Genomic DNA, 13,414 nt, shown 5'->3' with positions numbered 1-13,414 from the left:
AGGCTGCGAGAGGGGCTGAGGAGGGGGCGGCGGGAGCCCGGGAGCGGAACGGGGGTGGCCGGGAGCGGGCGCCCAGGGCGCGGGGTCCGGGGCGGCGCGCGAGCCTGCGGCGGCGCCCTGAGCCCGAAGCACCCCTTTCCCCTCCCCCCTCTGCCCCCCAGAAATGTTGCAAACTTTTGCAGCCCGTTCTCGGGTTGCAGGAGGAGAAGGGGGCGGGGGAGGCGGCAGGAGGGTTGACAGCCGGCGGGCTCACCCCCTGGCTTTGATTTTTCTGCAAAGAGAGAAGGAGAGCCGTGTTGCCGAAATTAAATACGGTCCCCCAAAATACGGAGAACCGGAGAGTGGGGGCCCGGGAAAGAAACTTTTAAAGCGGCAGTGTCCTTTTAAGAAGGGGGAAAAATCTGTTTATGTCCACCCTCCTCCCCCTTTACCTTTTCTCCTCCTGACAGCTTCGGCCCCGCTGCCGGAGACGGGGTGTGTTTTCGGCCCCCCGCCGTGTTGAGGTGGGGGAGCGGGAGGTGTGAGGGACCAGAGAAGCCCTGGGGGTGGAAAGGGGGCGCTCCTGGATCTGGGGGTGACATGGGCACCTTCTTTGAAGCACGGCGGTGGGCTCGGGATTTGGAGAAAGGCGGGTGCGGGCGCGCGAAATGCTTCCCAAGTTGTCTGGCCGGCGTGGCGAGGGTAGATGCGCAAGTTTGCAGACCCGGGGTTCGTAGCCCGGCGCCCAGGCTGGCGGGGGGCGTGTGCGCGCCAGCGCGCGGAGGGCGGCAGTCCTGTGGGGCGCTCCCAGCGCATTCGGAGTGAGCGTCTACAAAAGCAAACAAGCAGAGGAAGAAAGATCGAAAAGCACCCAAACTTATTTCTGCCCTGGGAATCCTTCCCTCTGTGCGGTTCCAAGCGTTTCTGAAAAACCTGGGAATGGTCAGTGCGAGTTGAATGCCGGTTGGATAGTGCGAGCGACGTCCCCCTCTCCCCGATTTTTACATTTCATTTCTGAGTGTATGTGTGCGGGGGTCGGGGGCCTCTATTGCCCCCTCCTTGCATTTTCCTTGTTAAAGTGGAGTGTTGGGGAAAGCTCACTCTCTTTTATAGGTATCGGAACATGATGTGGGGGGTGGGGAATTATTTATTTGAATGCTCCTGGAGTTTGCAAAGAACAGAAGGAAGCTACGGCTTTAATTACTGTTGTAAATAATGTATAAATCACGCCTGTCACTCCGGAGGAAGCGGGCTCGCTCGAGTCGCCCAGGGCTGGGGACCAAGAGGATCTCTAGCCTGGGCTTTTGGGCAGTGGCTGGCCCAGCGTGCCCTCTCCTCCTGCCACTCAGCTTCTGGCAACGATTGGGGGGTGGGGACCCCCGATCCGCTTCCTTCCTCTCGGGGTTACAGTTGGAGAGGTAGGAATATGGCTGATCAAGTGCTGGCTGTTTTACAGTATTCCCCCCCCCCCTTAGCCACACCCCCTGTCCGGGAGCTTTCCCATTCACGGAATTCGAGTACAGTAAAAGCCATCAGGATGACACACGCGAAAAACATTTAATTAAAGGCGATTTCCGAAGACGGAACGCAGGGAACCGTGGTTTGAGCGGGAGGGGGCGGACGGCGGGCAGCCAGGGCCTGGAGTAAAGGGAGGGGGGTCAGGGCTGGGGGCCGGGACCTGCCGCTAGCTCGGTGAGTTTGTGTGGGGAGCTTTTGGCTGCAAAGAGTATATTTAGACCCTGAGACGGTGGATTTGGAATGCGAGCGGGTTATGTAACAGGGTTAATCAGAAACACTGGAGAAAATCCCCTTCATGTGTTTCTGAGGCCTCTTTATTTTATTTCATTTTTTTTTTGAGGCGGGGGCATAGTATATAGGAAGCCACACAATTTTCTGGTTTGTGCTCCTACCCCCTTCTGTCTTAATCGCTCCCCCACCCCCATGTGTTATTAGCATCTTCAGGTGTCATTCTTGCCAGAAGGTGTTCTTGCAAGAGATCAGGGTGGCAGGCTGCAGAACCGACTAGCAAATCCGTAACTTGCTGTTCTTGCAAATTATATAACACTGGGGCATTCAGTACGACCAGCCCCCTAGGCTTACAAAAAAGGAGAGAGGGACAAAGTAGGGGTGGGATACCTATTGCACAGTTTACCTGCTGATCCATATCCCCCTGCACCCTAGAGGGCCACCCACCACTCACTGTTCTTTGAACAAGCTGGGTGTCCATCCCTCCTGAGATTTAATGGGGGGAGGGAGAGGAGGTGAGGCCCAAACACTGAACTCACATCCTGCACGCAGGCACTAGGTTATATAACAGTCTGAATGGAAAACGGAAGGTCAGGGATGGAGGCATCCTTTAGCTAACACAGCAGTAGTAATAGCTTCCAGAAATTATGTGATTTGCAGACTTGAACCTCAAATGTAGTGCCTGCTCCTCAGGGGTACCAATCTTTGTGTGTGTGAGCTAGGGAGAAAAAGAGAGAATGTGTAAGTATGCCTGGTAGAGGAGAGTGATTTGAAAATGGGAAATGTTTGGGTTTTCAGATGATGTAATGGATTTGGCAGAATATGCAAGTCGGCTCCCAGAGTGTAAGCAGCAAGAAAATTGGAGCTGGCATCCAGTATTAATATTGCATAAATTACAATATCGGAAAGAAATTAACCTACACACTAGGTGATTACGCCTTTTTAATACTTACAACATAAAGGCATACAACTCAAAAGGAAAAGCAAACATCATCACCTTATAATTAGCATTTTCAACCTAAAGAGGGCTGAGTTCTTGGCATTGGGTAAAGTGGGAAGCTTTCTGATTTGGAAGATACCTTCCAGAGAGGCAGCAGGGTTAGCTTCCAGCCAGCCAGTGTTTGCAGTCCACAGAGATTGTGGTCTGGATTCTCATGACATTGAGGCGACCTCATGAGACATTACCTGGGTAGACTTGAAGCTGTTGCTGAATTCCAAACTTCTGGGAATCTACATGGGAAGGGGCTGCGTACCTTTGGTGCCTGAACTTCCAAAATCAGATGTGTGACTATAATCTGAAAGATGACCTCCCCCTCTCCTTAAAACTGGGCAGGGAATGTTAGCAGTTTTAATGCAACTGTTGATTTTCTAGGTGGTATTAATGATGGCTGGTGTCATTCAGTCCCATCTTTCTAGCACAATGAAAGGGGGAAAAAAAGGCAAGAGGCAACATGGGAAGTAAGAATGAAGCGGAAAAAACCACAGTGAATCTTTAATTTAACAAGGATTTCAGGGACTTCAGGGAGCCATGAGCATTGTGACATAACTTGTTAAAAACCCTTTTCCAGAATCTCGTTATTCTAGGCATGTCAGAAGTTTACGTATTTTTACTTCACTGAAGTTATCCTCACAGGGCCTTGTGCCAGGAAGTTGGTTTGGAAAACCAGCACTGAAGGCTGATTTAAGGGAAAAATCGAAACCAAAGGATGGGATTAACACTGAAGAGCTCAATTGGATTGAGATTGAACCCCCGGAAGCTCAGTTTAGATTGATGTTAAATCAGTTAACAAGGCCTGTAGTTTATTTGTAGCCCTGAGGACTTCTAGAACCACTAAGTCTTTGACTTTGAAAGTGCTTCGCTTCCTCTCCCCTGTTCAGTCTTGGCTGATTCACTTTCTGGTAGGGGCCCTTGCCTGGCGATTTAGAGCCCTTTCTAGAGATTGATTCTCAGATCAACTTTGCTTACACGGACCCGGCTCTCAACAGTGAACATATGATGCCCCATAGTTTGAAAGAGCTACAAGGGTAGAATAAAATCCTTTGTCAGAGGGATGGAATAATTATTTTTGAAACTAAGGGGCTTTAATTTTCTGGTAAATTGCTCATAAAAACATTTATAATTATACCCTTTAAAATGTAATAGAGTAATTTTAGAAAATGCATTTGATGAAAGTTATGAAAACCTTTTTGTTGTTTACCCATAATTTTTTTTAAAGAATTGAATTATTAACCCAGAAGTCAACTCCTGAGTGGCTAAAAACATTTACAGCAGATTCTTTTTAGGTTACTTACCTGCTGGAATTTTCCAAAACCTTCTAACATTATGAGGAGCCCTTGGCTTTAGAAAATGTCTCTGTTTCTGAAGCTGAAATAAGGATCCTGCATTGAGAGCCCTCTGATTGTGGGAGCCTTAAGCTTGTTTTCACTGCAGCAGAGGTGGGGGGTACACTACATACTGCTGGTTCCACACCGGCCTCCTAAGTGGGAGGTGGGGAAGTGCGAGAATCTTAATGCAGTAGTGGACTTCCAGGTGAAAATGTTCTGAAGATCTTTGGTGACAGCTCAATTGTTTCTGGAAGCAAACAGACCCCTGTCCAGACCTAACCTTTGGAATGTGAGTGAGTCAAGCCCTTGGGTTCTCCATGGGCCACACTCTCATGACTTCTGAGTTAAGATGCATGTTTTTCTCCACATTCCCCCACTTTTGCTTTTAGGAAGTTGTGGTGTGTTGTGGAAAGGACATACTGAATTGGAAGTCGCTGAATGTGGTATTACATCTGCCACTTTTCCTGAGTGTGCTCCTCCCACCCCCCTATCTTCTCAGTCTACTTGAGGAATTGTGCTTCTTAGTTTATATAGGTAGTTTATATATATAGTTGTAATCTGGCTGCCCATGTGCAAAAAAAGTTTTTATAAAAAAACACAGCTCTCCTCATATGTCATATCCTGCTGCTCACCCTCTTTGTCTTCCATGAGCCAACGTGCAGGGACTTTGAGGTAGACATCATCCACTCTCTCAAGGATCTTCCCGATGCATTCATCTCAGATTAATGATAGATTCTTCCAGAGTAAGAAGGGTCAGCTTTGAAAGACCTTCAGGTGTCAGAGCGAACACTAACCTATAATGCAGAATACCTTTCTGTATGAAGACTGTCTTTCTTGCTGAGAATTTAAGAACAGTCTCTCTGTCTCTCTTTCTCTCTAATGTTCTCTCTTCTATCATTTTTAAAAACTTTTTTTTTATGGGGCCCTTTGGTATCTCATGCACCATGGGAAGTGTTGCTTTGGAAATAAGCTGTTAAATTTTTCACCCATCTTATTAAGCTGTAAAGAAAAATAAAATGGAATCATTTTGAATTCATGTTTCAAAAAAAACTCACCAGGTGAATCAGTGTTTGAGTGTTGATTAATATACAGTAAATCATGACTTTTCTATAAGGGGACCAAGGCATTACTGATGGATTAGTTTTTCTGACTAACAGCAGATTAAACAGAAGTACTTTTTGTCTTTTCCTTATTGAATATGTTTTTCAAATGTGCGGATCCCCTTTCCTACCCTAGAGAGAACATTGAGAATGTAATTGAATCTTTCTTTGAGGTTTGAGGGTCTTAACGGTGCCATAGGGTCACTGTTCGGAGGATGAATTCTCACTGCACATTACAGGACTGTAAATGGAGACGATGTCAGAGACTGGACTAAATCTGTCCTGATCCCAGCTTGGAAATTGTTATTTTTTGTTGTTGTTGTTAAATCCTCAATATCAGTATGTTTTGTTATTTGTCTCCCTTGTTCTCTAAGTTGTGAGAAGCAAAACAGAAATTCATTCAATTAGCTGATGCTGGTTAATTGAGGTTTTTACTGTTCAGGAAAATTTCAACACGAGTCTAGCGCTTTACCTCTTTCCCTAGAGTTATAGAGGATGTGAAATCATTCTCATTTAGGAAGGCTACTGTATTTACACTTAAGTTACAAGCTTTATTACCATAGCCTATGTAACTTAAATATCAGCTAATTTTGCCTCTTTCCTAGATATGTTGAAAGAGTATCATAAATCCTGAAAGTGAGGAAATTCTAGGGCTCCGAGGAAGACTTTTAAGAATATCAGCAAAGAACATTTACATCCCCGCACAGGGACCTCTCCTTCCCAGTTGAGGCCTTTGTTCGCTGGGCTAGTATGGAGAGCATCCCAGGAGCCATGCCACCAGAGGCTGACTTTCCCAGAACTGTCCCACTTGGCTTAATGGAAGTTTGCAGTTGTGTCGTGATAGCTTTGATGTTGTAGTGTTGGAAATTCAGCTTGGGAGTCTTGGTGTTCTTTTGTGACAGCCCTTTTTTTTTTTTTCGCTTTTGGAGTAAAGACATCAAGGAGAGTGTCTAGAGACACTCTTCGAAGAGGGGAATGGGGCGTGATGAAGAATAAATATGCCACAGCTCAGGGTTTAGGCAGGCTTGCTTTCGCTCCGGCTTTCTCATGCTAATATTAAAAGGAATTACAGGTAACAATTCCTTTGTGTTGGCAGAAAAACAATTTTTTTTTCTAACAGATGTTTATGTCCTCAACTGACATGTCATTATTACAAACTGATCATATTACATGCTATGGCACATTGACAAGGGTGTGGCACTGTGGCTTCCTGGCGATTGTCTTGTCCACAGAACTGAGGCCCTGGTGGCCGGCTGGGGAGCCCTCTGCAGTGCCTGCCAACAGGAGACAGCCCCGGTTGGCCACACCCTTGAAGGTGCTTGAGGACTTCAGGTGGCAGGTAGTTTCCGTGCCAGTGCTGTTTTCCCTGCTGCTCAATCAGAGGCTGGAAAAGAGAAAGAAGGATTATGGCATAGAAGATAGACAATCTTCCAGCCTCGAACCACCTCTAACAATGTGACTGGGAATTTCAGTTTTCGCGATGAACTATCTTAAAGTTCTTTGAAACAAATAGGAAGTTCCTGCATCCACGGACAGAGCATAATAGATGAAACTCTCCTGGGGTACCAGGGAGGGTGCCACTTCGGATAGGATCCTCAAGCCTGCGAAAGAGGCAGCACGCTGTTAAAAATACCTAGCTTACTTCGGGGGAGGATTTGGCTGAATACTGATGAAGTTTATGAAATATGAATGTAGTGAAGTTGCTATACGTAAGTGGTAGGCGTGTGCGAAAGAAGTAAGAAGAAATAAAATTGTGTATAAATGACACTCTGAAACTTGATGGAATCGTATACGTGACAAGAATATGCTGACGTTTGGGTCTATGCTTAATGGGGGAAAATAAACTGGCTTAAAATCTCTGTATCAAACTGGATGTGGTACGAAAAATTACAGAATAGAAAATCTTTGACTGACTCTATAAGCAAAGAATGCTACCAAGGGTAAACAGGAAGGTTGCAAAGGATAGAGGTGAGCCAGAATGGGAGGGGAAAAAATGAGGGAGCAGCAGTTGAATTTATAATGAGGTATGGTAATCACTGTTTTAAATAATCCATACTATTAGCTGCTGTGCTGCTAGGTAGAGAATTAGTTATGGCCAAACAAAAGGAATAAATAGGAATTTTAGGTTGTGGGGGAGAAATCCTCTTGATCCCCAAAGCATAAACGCATGTACCGAGAGGCAAAGCTCACAACGTAATTTTTTCAGTCTTATCCTGACTAATTGACAGCCAACTGTATGCCTCTTTCCTGAAGGTGACTTGCCAATCTCCAGACACAGACATTTCTCCCAGAGGCAGAGTGAAGGAGGGGGAACCACAAGCTAAAGTGTGTCTCACTGGGTGCACTATTTTGGGGGGAAGATAAGAATGGGGAAATAAGGGAACGGAGGAGTGTGCACAAAGATTAAGGGTGCCTGTTTGGGGCTTGGGAATAGGAGCTGTGAATGAAGGAAGCGAATCTCTGGAGGGAAAGAGCCTTCTTTGTAAAAGAAAATGAAATGAGCATTCACTCTGAAATGGCTGGGAATGTGACTTTCTAATTTTAAATTATCTTTAACAAGGGCAATGAAAAGAGGAAAAGTTGACACTTTGAGAAGTTATGACGAACTTGTCGAGAATGCCAATTGACGAAGGCAGGTAAGGGAATACTTGGAAAAACAGAACCAGCACAGAGTGTGAAGGGCACAGCGATCTGCTTCCTAGTGTGTTAAGGAAATTGGCAGGTGTGTTTATTGATTCTTCCAATTAGTTTGAAAGAAACCTGAAGAAACGGACAAAGGCAGAGAAAAGATAACCAGACCTGATTCTGCCCTTCCAGAGCAAAGAGGCTTCTATCACCCCGTGTGGTCAGTGCCAGTCCCGGGGAGGAGTGACTGTATAGGAGTTAATGGATCTTCAGCATACAAATCATAGAAGAAACAAGGATATATTTAGCAAGGCTAAAAACTCTTCGATAAGCTGCATTGCTTTTCATTTTCACTGTACAATTATAAAACCAGTGGATGGTAAGAAGGCCACAGTAACAACAGAGCATGTCGTCCCAGGACATTTGTGTGACGGGGGTATTACAGCTGAGAAGACATGGCAACTGGGGGTGGTGAATTGCACAAAACACGCCATTGTCCAGGTAGTGAAGCATTGGGAAAGCGAAGGCAAATGAAATACTTTGATAATCAGAAATGGTTCTTCTTTTAGTGGTCATATTAGTTGACTGATGATAAGTGTGAAATTGCTTGAGTTGTATTTTACCATTTCTGGCACTCAGGACCCACTTTAGATGAGCACATTTATTCTCAACCCAGGAAATTCCTGTAGACCAGGTTGGTAACCCAAAGAGGTAAAATTTCACAGCGTGGAGGATGAAGGTTTAAAATCAATGAAGTTCTAAGCTTTCTTAAGACCCCACAGAGAATCATTGGGAGAGTTGGTGTTCTCTGAAAGGGCTCTAGAAGGTTCTAAAGCTTGCCTTCTGATGTTCAGCTTGGGGGAGTATGTTAGATATGTGGTGCTCACTCATGATGCTGCTACTTGTCATGTTTTATTAGACTAAAACCTGTTAGAGCCAGAAAGGACCTTACGAATCATCTAGCCTTGCTTAAACTGACACTTAAACTGATGTTCACAGAGGTCTGATGTCGCTGAGGTCCCATTCCTACTAAGTAGCAGGGCTGTGACTGGAACACAGGTCAGCTACTTCCTCACATAACATTCCTTCCACTTGTTTGCTGCACCACGGTACTCTGAAGTTGCAGTAAGGTATAACATCTGATTCCTGCCACCCCCCACCCTCCCCCAAGGATATTGCAGTGTATACAGATGTTAATCCATCATTAGGTAGTAGATATATATGAAAGCCAATGAGCGTTATTTTGGCTGTGCACCAATAATAGAACATTGTCAGTAATAGACATTAAAAAAAAATGCCAGCGAGCATTTTTATGATTAATCAAAAATTAGCCAGTGAGCTTGTGGCTATGTCAGTAAAGCCATTTGAAAGCATAGTGCAAATAGTACCTGTGTCTCCTGATCTGATTCAGCAGAAAGTAAAATGCAGGCTCTGTTGTTGAGCAGCTTATACTTAGTGCCCACTGTTGGAGCTGCACACAGCCCGGGGTGTAGCAGGGGTGGCTGTCTTGGCCGCAGTCCTTTTTCCTCAAGGTAGAGGGGTTAAGGCTGTGCCTTTATGGAGATGCTCAAGAGCAAGTCCACAATTGGAATACTATGTAGCCAGTAAAAATCATGTAGTAGAAAAATTTTTCTTGACAGGAAAAAAAGTTTCTGATCTGCTTTTTGAAAAGTTAACAGCTTGCATAGCAGTCTGTACAGAATAACACTGGTTTTCTAAAACATATTGTGTGTGTGTGTGTGCGTGTGTTGTGTGCGTATGTGTATTGACAAGGACTCTAAAGGAAATGATAAAGTGGATGGTGGGATTATCTGTGAGTTTCTTTTTCTTTGTGCTCTTCTGTATTTTCTGAGCTTCTTGCCTTATGCATATATTCCTTTTGTGACTAGAAAAAAATTTAAAAAAATTTTTCACAATAAATTGTGTGTGTTGTGAAACTGGGGATCCTTTAAAGGAAGTAATTCTTAACTTAGTATTGCACAGAATTTTTTGGTATTTCAAGATAGGTCAAGTTTACTGGTTGAAAGAGCAATACCTCTGAAAGTTACGTTCAGTCAGAAAAACAAGGGTCATTCAACTTGAATATGAAAAGGAGTGTCTAATATTGGAATTTCTTTCCCCTCTAGGGCAACATCTTTCAAGTGTTTATACTGTGACCTACAATGAGAGACATGCTACATTGCGATCCAGGGCACATACAAGCACACAGACATATACAAAATGAACTTTTCACATACAATATTTATCCTTCACCTGTGGTGCGCCGTTATCTTGGTGTATTATTTAAAAATAGAAGTTCAAGTCACGAGCCCCCAAATTGGTTTCATGATCTATTTATGGGCTGACCCTCGCAGCCCCTGTCCTGGGCACGAGGTGGCAGGAGCCTTCCTGAAAGCTGTGGCCCAGTGGTGGAGGGGAGCAGCGAGGGAGGGAGTGTTTCCGCAATAACTGGTGTTGAACTCCAGGTGCTACTCATGATTTCAGGGAGGTGGTGGGAGAGGGAAAATAGTGTAAATACTTATTATTTGTAATCATACGGTATCCTTATGTCACTTGTAGCACATGCTTATTAATACCCTATTACATTTAGACATGCATTTGCCTTGACCGGCCTAGAATGTAAATTCTGGGATTCCCCTTTGCTTAGAGTTGATGTCACTGTGTAAAAGCATGAGGGTGGCATTCTTCCATTCAACAGATATTTGCTGAGCATCTTCTGTGTGCCAGGCATTGCACTAGGCTCTGCAGATAAAGCAGCAAACATGAAAGATCAGATGCCTGCCTTCCTAGGTCTTATATTCTAGCAGCGGTGTCTCTCAATGTGGTGCACTGTCTGGGCCACCTTTGACCAAACTTTTCTGATGCCTCTCCTCTACATTGGCCTTTTTCACCCCTATTCCTTATATGTGCCCTCTCTGCCCCTCCTCTTCTCCATCCGATCTCCCACCTTACATCCCAATCTCTCTGTTATTGAAATCCTGCAATCGTTTTAGCTCCAGGTAAGACTCACCCTCTCCATCCTGCTGTTCTTACAGCTCCTGTCTTTCACAGTAGGCAGTCACTGGATCCTTGCCCACTCAGTAAACATGTAACCTCTTCCTTGGCCACGTTCCTTTCCACTGTCTTACAGTGTTATTTCCCAGGTGGGAGTCCAGCCTTCCCCAGAGGGCCAGCACTGTGGTTTATTCTTTTACCCCCAACACAGTGCCTCTGGAAAAGGAGGTGCTCTGTGCAGATGACCTCTCCCACATTGCCCTGCAGAGCTGTCTGCTTCCTCAGTAGGTCCAGCTGTGCAGCTAAGTGTAGCTTCTACTTGCTTGTTCATCCAACTGGGCCTTTGGTTTGGGCCCAGCCACCCTTGTTTGTCCTATTTCTATATCTCTGATCCACCAGTCCTTCCCTCAGTGGCAGGTTCAGGCCTGTGCCAGTCTTGAGCAACTCAGACCAAGGCTGGATGTGTTTGGAAATAGCATACATGGTTATTACAGTCCTGCTGGGAGTGAGACAGACCTGGGCCTGAGACCCAGGTGTGCTGTGTGCTGGCTGTGTGACCTTAGGTAAGTGCACTCAGCAGTCTGTTTCTTTCATCACCTGAAAACTGGGAATGTTTGTGATGCCGGCTCCCCTCCTGTGATGATGTATGCACAGCCCCTGGCAGGACCCAGGGCACCAGAAGTGGAGATCCTACGGTGGTGATGGTGGTGATGACGAGCACGTACAGGCGTAGGGGGCCCTCTTGCCACTCTCCCGTTTCCTCCTCAGGTCTGCTGCCCCTTTGCTTAGTCCTCCTCTCTGGTTCTGACTGGTTGTCCCATGAAATAAGAGTCCCAGGACATCGAAGCCTTTCTTTTTACTGCCAGTTCCCTTCTGTGGACTGAATTCTGCCCCACCCCCCAGCTCAGCTGCCGTGGGTTTGATTCTGCCAGTGGGGACATGTCACGTAAGTCCAACTCCAGCAGCCGTTTGTTGGGCCTCCCCAGGGTCATACCCTACACCTTCGCCTGAACCAGAAGAGGCCCTTGTCGGCTCCCTTCCCCCACCCTCACCACTCCCGAGGTGCAGCTGGCTGCCCCCTCCAGCCACTGCGGCTGGGGGAGCTCCTCCTCCCAACTGTGCTCCAGTGCTCTCTCACGCCTCATTTCTCAGCAACCCACCATTCCTTGCCCTCCCTTTCCCTTTACTCACTTTCTCCTTCCTGCCAAAAATCACGCTGGAAAAGCTTGTCTGCAAGGGTTCCATTCAACCTGTTCTACATTAATGCTCCACTATGGTGACCCACTGCTGAGTCTTTCACTTGTAATGTAATCTAATAATTTACATGCACTTTGCAAGCAATACTCTCAAAGACTTACAACCTGCTTGAAATTGCTCTGCTGTTACAGTATTTGAGCTGATGAGAGAGCAGCGTGGGAAACAGTAGTTATTGGTACCACAATAGTATTGGGTAAATTGGGAAAATAATGTCATCATAAGGAGAGGGTGTGCTGATGGATTATAACATCCTTTCTTAAAGGATCTATTAAACTCGCTAAGGGTCTCTATTGATTTTGGCTTGTAATTGGACTAGGATAGGTCAAAGTAGAGCGGAGGTAGAAGCATAGCAGGGAAAAGGAAGTAAACCACTAGTGGAATCCTGTCTTTCTCAGATGCTGTGAAAAATGTTTTAGTTTGATATACTACATGACTTTTACAGAATTAATTGGCACTGTGATTAGATTGTTTTATTTCTTCACTCAAACATGTTGGAAGCCAATTCTAATATGCAGTGGTAATGAAAATAGAATAATGCTGTAATAATAGTGCCATTGTAAAGTGAATTACACCATTAAGCATCTATTTTGTTGAATTTGTATTGTGATAGGGTGTGGGTAATACACAGACAGAGTAGCTGGTCTTAAAGAAACAGATTTTATTTGAGAAGCCCCAACTCTGTAATACTAAACACAGTGAATGAAAATAAGCCGTTGTTCAATGAAAAAGTTAGTTTGTATATAGATACAAATGTGTATATATGTACACACACACTCACACACGTACCTGTACAAGTACACACACACACATTGTGCAGTCAGGCAGATCAAGAAGAAGATACTTAATGGTGACATAAAAATGCTAGCCTTGTACTGACTTTTAAGAAGTTGGCTAGCCTGTCTGGGGACCGGTACCAATTCTAGCGGGCCAAGACAGTAATAGTATCAAGGCCGGGGTTGGAAAAGAAGTCTTGGAGTGTTTGTTTCAACCTCTTCATCCTTATTACCATGACTGAGAGCCTCTGTTAACTGATATTTCTCAAGTTTGGGAAGAAGTTTTCAGGGCCCAGGAACTATGGTCATTTTATTTTGTCATTTGTCTCACAAACAAGGACATTGCCCAAACAGGTTCTTCCACAGCAGAAAGATAGACACGTACTTTTATGCCTGATGCCAGAAGCTGACCCCTAGAGCAGCAGCAGGATCTGAGAAGGCGGCACCGAATGTGGCTGCGCCCGGTGGGACATGTAAGTTACAAAGTCCAAGACTGTTACACTTTGCCTGGGTCCCAGTGCCCTCATCCTTTGACGCCCAGGAGGACTGGCATCAGGTGGAGCAGCTTGTCAGTAACTGTCCATATCTTTCCGACCATTAGGATGGCATCTCCAG

The 13,414-nt window shown here is 45.4% G+C and overlaps 1 protein-coding gene across 1 annotated transcript in view; it reads left to right on the top strand.

The window, feature by feature from the left end:
- Nucleotides 1-13,414, top strand: part of RORA (RAR related orphan receptor A) — a 674,793-nt gene that overhangs the window by 224 nt on the left and 661,155 nt on the right. The gene's annotated exons all lie outside the window — the stretch shown is intronic.

Source organism: Manis javanica, chromosome 8 (assembly GCF_040802235.1).
Source record: "Manis javanica isolate MJ-LG chromosome 8, MJ_LKY, whole genome shotgun sequence".
In the NCBI taxonomy this organism is placed as follows: domain Eukaryota; kingdom Metazoa; phylum Chordata; class Mammalia; order Pholidota; family Manidae; genus Manis; species Manis javanica.
Note: the sequence above shows the minus strand (reverse complement) of the source record. Positions and strands in the feature narration are given on the sequence as shown.